The 8663-nt window shown below is 43.8% G+C and overlaps 1 long non-coding RNA gene across 1 annotated transcript in view; it reads right to left on the bottom strand.

Annotated features, from left to right (window-relative positions):
* Positions 1–4253, bottom strand: part of LOC109490428 — a 22520-nt gene extending 18267 nt beyond the window's left edge. The window contains exon 1 of the long non-coding RNA XR_002143765.1: positions 4010–4253. This is a non-coding gene — a long non-coding RNA (uncharacterized LOC109490428). The remainder of the gene's footprint in view (positions 1–4009) is intronic.
* Positions 4254–8663: the final 4410 nt, after the last annotated feature.

The raw sequence follows: 8663 nt of genomic DNA, 5'->3' as shown, positions 1-8663 counted from the left end.
AAGACTTTATTTATTTATTTGACAGAGAGAGACAGCCAGTGAGAGAGGGAACACAAGCATGGGGAGGGGGAGAGGAAGAAGCAGGCTGCTAGCGGAGGAACCTGATGTGGGGCTCGATCCCATAACGCCAGGATCACACCCTGAGCCGAAGGCAGACACTTAACCACTGTGCCACCCAGGCGCCCCGTGGTTACATTCTTGATGTAGCAAAACCAAGCCAAAGAGAGGCTTCCTGGGACGCTGGCTTCCCACGCCCACACTCACCACAAAGGCGGGTTGGGGTAAAAGCCAAACCATTGGGATTTGACTTTTAGAGTAGGGATGAGGTAACAGACATCTGATGGAGTGAGGTGTAAGTGGAAATCTGAAGAGCGGGAATTCAGAAGGGGGAGGTTTCCCCCAGCCCCAGGAAAAAGTTGGAGAAAACAGCATTCCCTTTTCTTGTTCAAAAATATAACATAGTAACTAGACTTTCCCTGGGGGTTCAGGTTTGGGTGGGCGTTCTGCGAGGGCTTCCGAGAACCATCTGGAGAGGCTGACAGGTCATCTGAAGGCCCAGCACCCACAGGCTGGTGCGCGACAGGTGCGAGGCTGGCCCAGAGCCTCTAGGAGGAGTGGTGGCAGTGAGCTCTGTACTTGCAGGGGACAGCAGCACCCTTTCTGCAGGCACAGAAGACACGTGTGCGAATTAAATCAGATCCAAAGTGAATCTGTGCAAGCAGGCGACCTGGGGGTACCGTGCCCCCCAGCAAGAGAGCTATGTTTGAGAGAAGTTTGAAGAGAGGAGCTGGAGGCCCCAATGCCTGTCTCACAGATAGGGCAGGGAGACAGAGCGCACGCGGAGCACAGGCTGTTCCCAGCCCACCTCCCTCTCTCACCCTGCTTCAGTCGGGGAGGAGCCTGAGAGCGGGGGAGGGCTGAAGGCGGAGCGCAGGTGTGGGTAGGAACGCCCTGCAGCTGGCAGCTCCTCGGTGCCCATCTTTGTACATCATCTGACCTAGAACATTAAATCCATACAGGTACTGAAATTTTAATCACCTAACTAGGCTTCTTAAAAAGAAAAGAAAGGGGCGCCTGGGTGGCACAGCGGTTAAGTGTCTGCCTTTGGCTCAGGGCGTGATCCCAGCATTATGGGATCGAGCCCCACATCAGGCTCCTCCGCTATGAGCCTGCTTCTTCCTCTCCCACTCCCCCTGCTTGTGTTCCCTCTCTCGCTGGCTGTCTCTATCTCTGTCGAATAAATAAATAAAATCTTTAAAAAAAAAAAAAAGAAAAGAAAAAAGGAATGCTTGTCCATCTCTGATATTCATCTGATTTGCACCAGGACAGCAGAATTGGTTGTTAAAAATGGAATTCCTCTGTATTGGTGAAGAGTACTTTCCATTTGAGCCACATCAGAAACTCTCCCAGGTTCCTGGGACACCCCTGCCCCCAACGACCATTAGCAAATCATCATGCAGATCACAAATCACACAGCATGACTTTTGTTGGAAACGAACACAAGCGACTGATTTCGCATTGTATTTTGTGCCGTCAAGTATTAGCTAAAGTGTTTCTTAGAATAGTTCTCGGAAGTAGTAAGCATTATCAAACCCACTTTACAGATGAGAAAATTGAGGCTCCAAGAAGTGAATTTTTCCAGGTTAACAAAGCTAACAATTGGTGAGCTTGATTCTCAAATCTCCAAAGCCCACTCTCTAACTTGATGTATACAGGCATACCTCGTTTTACTTGCTTCACTTTATTGTTCTTCACAGACAGTGCACTTTTCACAAATTGAAGGTTTGTGGCAACCCTAAATCCAGCAAGTCTATCAGGACCATTTTTTCTCCAGCATTGACTCTGCGTTTCTGACCACATTTTGGGAATTTTTGCAACTTCCAAACTTTTTTCCTTATTATTACATTTGTTCTGCTGACCTGTGATCAGTGATCTCTGATGTTGCTATTGTAATTGTTTGGAGGTGCCATGAAAAGCACCCATACATGATGGCAAAATTGATTAATAAGTGTGTGTGTTCTGATTTTTCCACTGATCAGCTGTCCCTCTGTCTCCCTCCTTCTCCTGGGGCCTCACTATTCCCTGAGACACAACAATATTGAATTAGGCCAATTAATAACACTACAATAATGGCCTCTCAGTGTTTAAATGAAAGGAAGAATCACACATCTCTCACTTTAATCACAAGCTAGAAATGATTCAGCTGAGTGAGGAAGGCATCCTTCCAAAGCTTCGATAGACTGAGGGCTGGGCCTCTTGCAGCAAACACTAGCCAAGGTGTGAATGCGAAGGAAAAGTTCTTGAAGGGAATTACAAGTGCTACTCCAGTGAACACACGGGTGATAAGGAAGCAAAACAGGCTTATCGCTGATGAGGGGAGAGTGTTAGTGGTTGGGATAGAAGATCAAACCAGCCTCAGCATTCCCTAAAGTCAAAGCCTAACCCAGAACAAGGCCCTGACTCTCCTCAATTCTGTGAGGACTGAGAGGTGAGGACGCTGCAGAAGGAAAGCCTGAAGCCAGCAGAGGTCGGTTCATGATGTAGAAGGGAAGAAGCCATCTCCATACATAAACGTGCCAGATGAGGCAGCCGGTGCTGATGGAGACGCTGCAGCAAGCTCTCTGGAAGATCCTGCTGAGATCGTTCAGGAAGGCGGCTTCACTGAACAACACATTTTCCATATAGATGAAACAGCCTTCTGCTGGAAGAAGATGCCGTCTGGGACTGTCCTAGCTAGAGAGGCAAAGTCGGTGCCTGGCTTCAAAGCCTCAAGGGACAGGCTGACCCTCTCATTGGGGCCAATGCAGCTGGTGACTTTAGGTTGAAGACGATGCTCCTATCGTTCCAAAAATCCTAGGGCCCCTGAGGGTCGTTAAACCTCCTCTGTCTGTGCTCTAGAGATGGAGCAACCAAGCCTGGATGACAGCACAGCTGTTCACAGGTAGTTTACTGAGTATTTTGAGCCCAACTTTGAGACCTACTGATCAGAAATGATTCCCTTCAAAATATGACAGCTCACTGATGATGTACCTGGTCACCCAAGAGCTCCAGTGAAGATGTACAATGAGATCAGTGTTTTCATGCTTCCTGACATAGCTTCCATTCTGTAGCCCATGAATCAAGGAGTCCTTCAACTTTCCAGTCCTATTATTTAAGAAATACATTTCATAAGGCTACAGCTGCCATAGATGGTGATTCCTATGAGGAATCTGCGCAAAGTAAATGGAAACCTTCTGGAAAGGAGTCACTATTCCAGATACCATTAAGAACACTTGTGATTCATGGGAAGAGTTCAAAGAGATTGGAAGAAGGTGATTCCAACCCTCATGGAGGACTGTGAGGGGTCCAAGACTTCAGGGGAGGAAATCACTGCAGATGTGGTGGGAACAGCACGTGAACTAGAGTCAGAAGTGGGGCCTGAAGACGGGACTGAATCACTGCAATCTCATGATAGAACTTGAATGGACAAGTTGCTCCCCATGCGTGAACAAAGAAGTGGTTTCCTGAGATGCCTCTATTCCTGGTGAAGATGCTGTGAAGAGTGTTGAAACAACAACAAAGGATTGAGAAGATCACATAAACTTAGTTGATAAAGCAGCGACAGTGTTTGAGAGAATAGACTCCAATTTTGAGAGAAGTTCTACTGTGAGTAAAATGCTATCAAACAGCATAACATGCTACAGAGAAACTGTTCATGAAAGAAGAGTCCATCGATGCAGCAAACTTCACTGTGGTCTTATTCTAAGAACTTGCCACAGCCACCCCAGCCTGCAGCAGTCACCACCCTGGGCGGTCAGCAGCCAACACTACCGAGACAGGACCTCCACCAGCAAAAAGATTACCGCTCTATGAAAGCTCAGATGAAGGTTAGCATGTTTTAGCAATCCCATAGTTTTAAATTAAGGTATGTACATTTCCTTAGACATGATGCTATCGTACATCAATAAACTGCAGTAGAGTAAACATAACTTTTATAGGTACTGGGAAACCAAAAATTCACGTGACTCACCTTATTGCGATATTCCCTTTATTGAGCAGGTCTGGAACCGAAGCCGCAGTTTCTCTGAGGTACTTCTTTTTATTCAGTCACCTGTACGTTCTCTTCCATCCCCCTCACTCCTGCGTGAGCAAGTTTTTTCCTTTGGGTAACTTTTATGTACACTAATGGGAGCTCCAAATAAATATATTTTCCCCATAACATTCCTTTTAGGTGGCTGTATATTGGAAAGCAGTCTGATGTGAAGGCCAAGAAAGAAAACATTCTCCTTTTTTAAATTTTGCTTTTTTCAAAGTGAACTTCTCTATCAGTGGTTTCATTTTATCTTCATAATAACCTACTTTTGCAGAGAACAACAGAGTTGAGAACATTTAAACAACTTTATCTTGAAGTTTAGCAACTGTCAAGATAACATGCAACAGAGTAGACACAAAGTATATGGAAATTACTAGAATTATGTCTGCTAACTCCTGATTCTGCTGTTTCCATTGTCAAGTATCTTCCATTGCATAGAATGCTAAAGATATTTTTCTTTGTAAGTTACCATCTAAAATTATGTTGGTTAAAAATGTATTTCTTATTGTTTATTCACAAAGTAAATATATTAAAACATGAATTAGCAAGCAAGCAATCTCTGGCCACAGTCAATGTAACAAAGCTTTCACTTGTTCATTCCAGGTATAAAATCCTATCATCTGAAGGTCAAAAAGCACATTTGGAAGATACAAATGCCAAGTACAGGGCCAGGCAGTTGAAAATTAAAGCCATACACAACACCCAGTGTGACATTTTAGACGTTCAATGCAATATCGTTCCCTTCAGATTGGATGGCCATTGCCAATCCCAGATCACTACAATTTATACTGAGGTGAAGCAGAAAGAATTTTTCTGCCTCAGCTTCTTGGCTTTTAACACAATGTTTCACAGATGTCTGACCTTTGGGTTTGAATGTGGTAACGTAGCTTCCCCTGAACAAAAACCTAAAAACCGATTGTCAGACAGAAGTTGCTTTTCAGAGAATGATTCCAAATTGTGTACAAAAAAAAAGATACCTTTTTTTTTTTTTTAATGTCTACACATAACACACATAGTTTCTCCTGGAGACATTTCAGGAATAGTAGATAAATATAAAATGTTTAAAACAGTAATTGATTTTTCGTAAGTTTAATCGCTTGAGAAAAATGATTTCTTCTCCTTGGGAGGTAGCTTTATTCTTTCCCACCTTTCCTGGAAAACGGGATTACGCACACGGCTTGCCGTCCCTCGGGCTCCTGGCTCCTTTTCCATCCCGCTATTTCTGTTCCGCATCGTTTATCTGCACATCGACGTGTTGCTGACTGTTGTGTTCACATTCTCGTCTGCATCCTCCCGCTGCAGTAGGTTACATGCTGAGTTTCGACCACTTTCCTGGCTTCTTCCTCATAGATTTCCAAATTGATGACAACAGGAGGATGGAAAACAGACATTTTCTACGTTTGACAGCTATCCATCAACTAAAAACTAACCAATATCCCCAACAGAAGTGCAAGGCGTGTGGTTTTTCAGACCTTAAGTGAGTTGTTACTGTTGGCGACGATGACTCTGAAACAATTGTGCTATTGTTTCCGAGTAGTAGCTCTTCTCCACTCCTGTTTTACTCTTTCACAAGTTCTGACGGCGGGCTCTCCGCCTGCCCTGCTGTTGCTGTAGCGGTGGGTTCTTCCAACCCCATTGTGGGTTATTCTTTCAATCCCCTTCCTATCTGTTCAGGTATAATTTGCCTTCAACTTAACAATTTTGTCCTCACCCATACAGGCTCCTTCTTTTTCTTTGTCCCCAGTCATGGTTGTAACATTCAGAAGCCAAACATTGGCAATGGGTGAGTAGATGATGTCATTTCCATCTTCCCTGCAGGCAGATGCTCCCTCTTGATCCTCTGAGAAGCCGCCACCTGCCTCAGTTCCCCAAGCCACTGACTCTGTGGCCACTTCCCTGCATCTTTCTTCGACCTTGGACAGACTGTCTCCTGTGTGCATTCTTCTGTCTTCCAGATCTCTCCCTGGCTTCAGGCTCTTTCCTCCAGTCCCCCATCCTGATGCTACGTTCCCTTTGCTGTGCAACCTGAATAGCTCTGACCCATAGACAAGGTAAACCCTGTGCCTGCATGAAACCCAGTCCTTGTGTGTGCTGTTTTGTATGCTTGGCTCTTGATAACTCACTGCCTTCAGAACTGAAGTGGACGTTGTCACCAGCCCTTCCGTTTCTTGAGCACAGATCCCCTCGACTAGTTTTGGTGCAGAATTACTTACACATATGAATGACAAGTCCTCTGTCTTTTTAGTATCGTCCTCCCTTATACTCATCAGCCAAACTGAAGTCTCCATGTTCTCACTGAAGCAATTTATCCTTAACTTCCTGTGCAAAATTATCATGATTTTCCCCTCACTGACTGATGATATACTGCCATTTCTCATCAGCATTCAACCAGCCTGTAACATTTCCTCCCCACACTTTGACGGGCCAGGTAGTAGCTAGATTCTTAGTTCACATCCCATGTATTCACCTCCATTATTTTGATGTTATCCATGTTTCACGGTATTTCTCTGTGTGTGTGTGCATGTGTGTGACACACCCTTCCAGTTTTCTCTTCTCAGGTATAACTTAGGCTTTTATTCTCCAAGGTTTCTCAAAGTTTACATCAATTCTGTTTTTTTTTTTTTTTCAGTGTGAAATCCCAATCACAACCTGTTGTTTTATAATCCCCATGTTTTATGCAGAGGACAACTCTTATGTATCTTGAAAACACCATATAGGTACTTTTCAATTCAACAAACTTTATAAAATCAAGTCACAACACTGGGAATGAAGATGCAAATAATTTTCATACTACCCTCAAGGAGCTCATGATACACTGGGATGACAGAAAAGCAAATGAGATATCTCTCTCTATTCTGATGAGAGTTATGATGGAAGTAGGCGTAGGATGTCGTGAGAAGCTAGAAAAAAGCATTCAATACAGTCGGCCGGAATAAAGCACCTGGTTGATTACTTCATTCCTTGAGGACAGAGATTCTGACTGCCTTCTTCTTGTTCTGTGCCCCATCCAAGCCTCCTTCTGCACACACTGAATGTACCTAAGAAATGTTAGCAGGTGAATGAATACGTAAAATGACACACGTGTAGGTTCCTGGAGTGTGGCCAACATTAGCAAATCAGAGGTAGGAAAGGCACTGAGCGTTAGGGCGATCACGGAGGTTTGGCACGACAGGTCCGTAGATGTGAGTAGTTCATTCCAGTGAGTTCAAAACTCATTGGTAATCAGATTCCATGAAATGAGTGTATGTGGGAAAGTGACATGGTCAGATATGTATTTTAAGAAAATAATTCTGACCTGCCACGGGAAACACGGATTTCGTTGGTAGAGAACCATTGCGGAGGAGGGTGTGAAGACCCTTAGGTCCGTGAGGAGAGGACATGGTGGTCGGATGGACTGAGCCTGGTGGAAGCAAGGACAGCCCTCACGCTGAGGGACGCACTGAACTAGTCTCCAGATAAGGAACATCCAGATTTGTTGTCCCTCTAAATAACTTCTTCTGAACCAAAGGGGATTTGACATACTCTCTGGAATACGGAGATTCTGTCTCCTCATCCCTGGCAAGTTACCAGGCTCTCTGCATTTCCTTTCCATTTCATGCACAAGGAACAGCAGCTGTGTTAGGGCTCTCTCTCCTTGAGATGTTCCTTCCCACTTCCAGCTGGGTGAAAACGAAGATTTCGTTTTCTTCTTTTTCCCCAAGGGAACCATGTGTAACTCCCCACCCATGTCCCTGGGTCTCTTCTCCCAAGTCTTTCTCATTTTTGTCCCCATTTGGTCTTACCCACTTCCTCAGCAGATTTCATGGGGAGTGTCACTGTAATCATACCCCTGAATAGAATCCTTCTAACCAACATGAACTGCTAATTCAGATGAGATGCATATTTTTGGAATTAATGACTCCAACCCGAATTCATATTTCAGAGAGTTGTTCTATGTATAGTCGTTGACAGCTACCCAGTAAATGTATGCATTTTATTGGCCTCTTTTTTCCAGTTATTTTACCGCTTTGATCTGCAGCATGCACTTATGGTTTTAACAGAGTGAGCTCTGGGCTACAGCCACCCTTTCTGAGTCTAATTTCTCTCCTCTCACCATAGAGATGATGAGAAGTCTCATTTTTTTCTCTTTAAAATTGCAGCAAACAGAGCGGAGTATTTGTCAAAAGGAAATACACAAATAAGCCTAGTTATGATTAACAAACTGATATTTCAACAATACTATTCAAGCAGACAGCAGGAATTCACTATTAACATGTCAAGAAATCTCTTTTGACTGAATAGTACATTTACAGAGGAAAAGGAAATCAATTTTATCAGTTGGAATATAGTTGGATGAGAGATCAATGTAAATTTTTGAATGAGTCATTTCTTACTCTGTCTCCAGAGAAGCTGAGATGAAAATTTTCACATTATTAACTTTTAACAGCAAGAAAGGACATTCTTGAGATTTCCCTCTAGGAGGATGGTGACGGAGTTTCAGATATGCGGAAATATAAATATTTGCTTTTATCTTCTTACAGAAATTCCAGGAGTGTTCTGCTTCTAGCCCTTTGTAAGTAAAGAAAATATGTAGTCAAGTATTTCTCATACT

Source organism: Ailuropoda melanoleuca, chromosome 6 (assembly GCF_002007445.2).
Source record: "Ailuropoda melanoleuca isolate Jingjing chromosome 6, ASM200744v2, whole genome shotgun sequence".
NCBI classification, from domain to species: Eukaryota; Metazoa; Chordata; class Mammalia; order Carnivora; family Ursidae; genus Ailuropoda; species Ailuropoda melanoleuca.
This window is presented reverse-complemented; position numbering and strand designations above follow the sequence as displayed.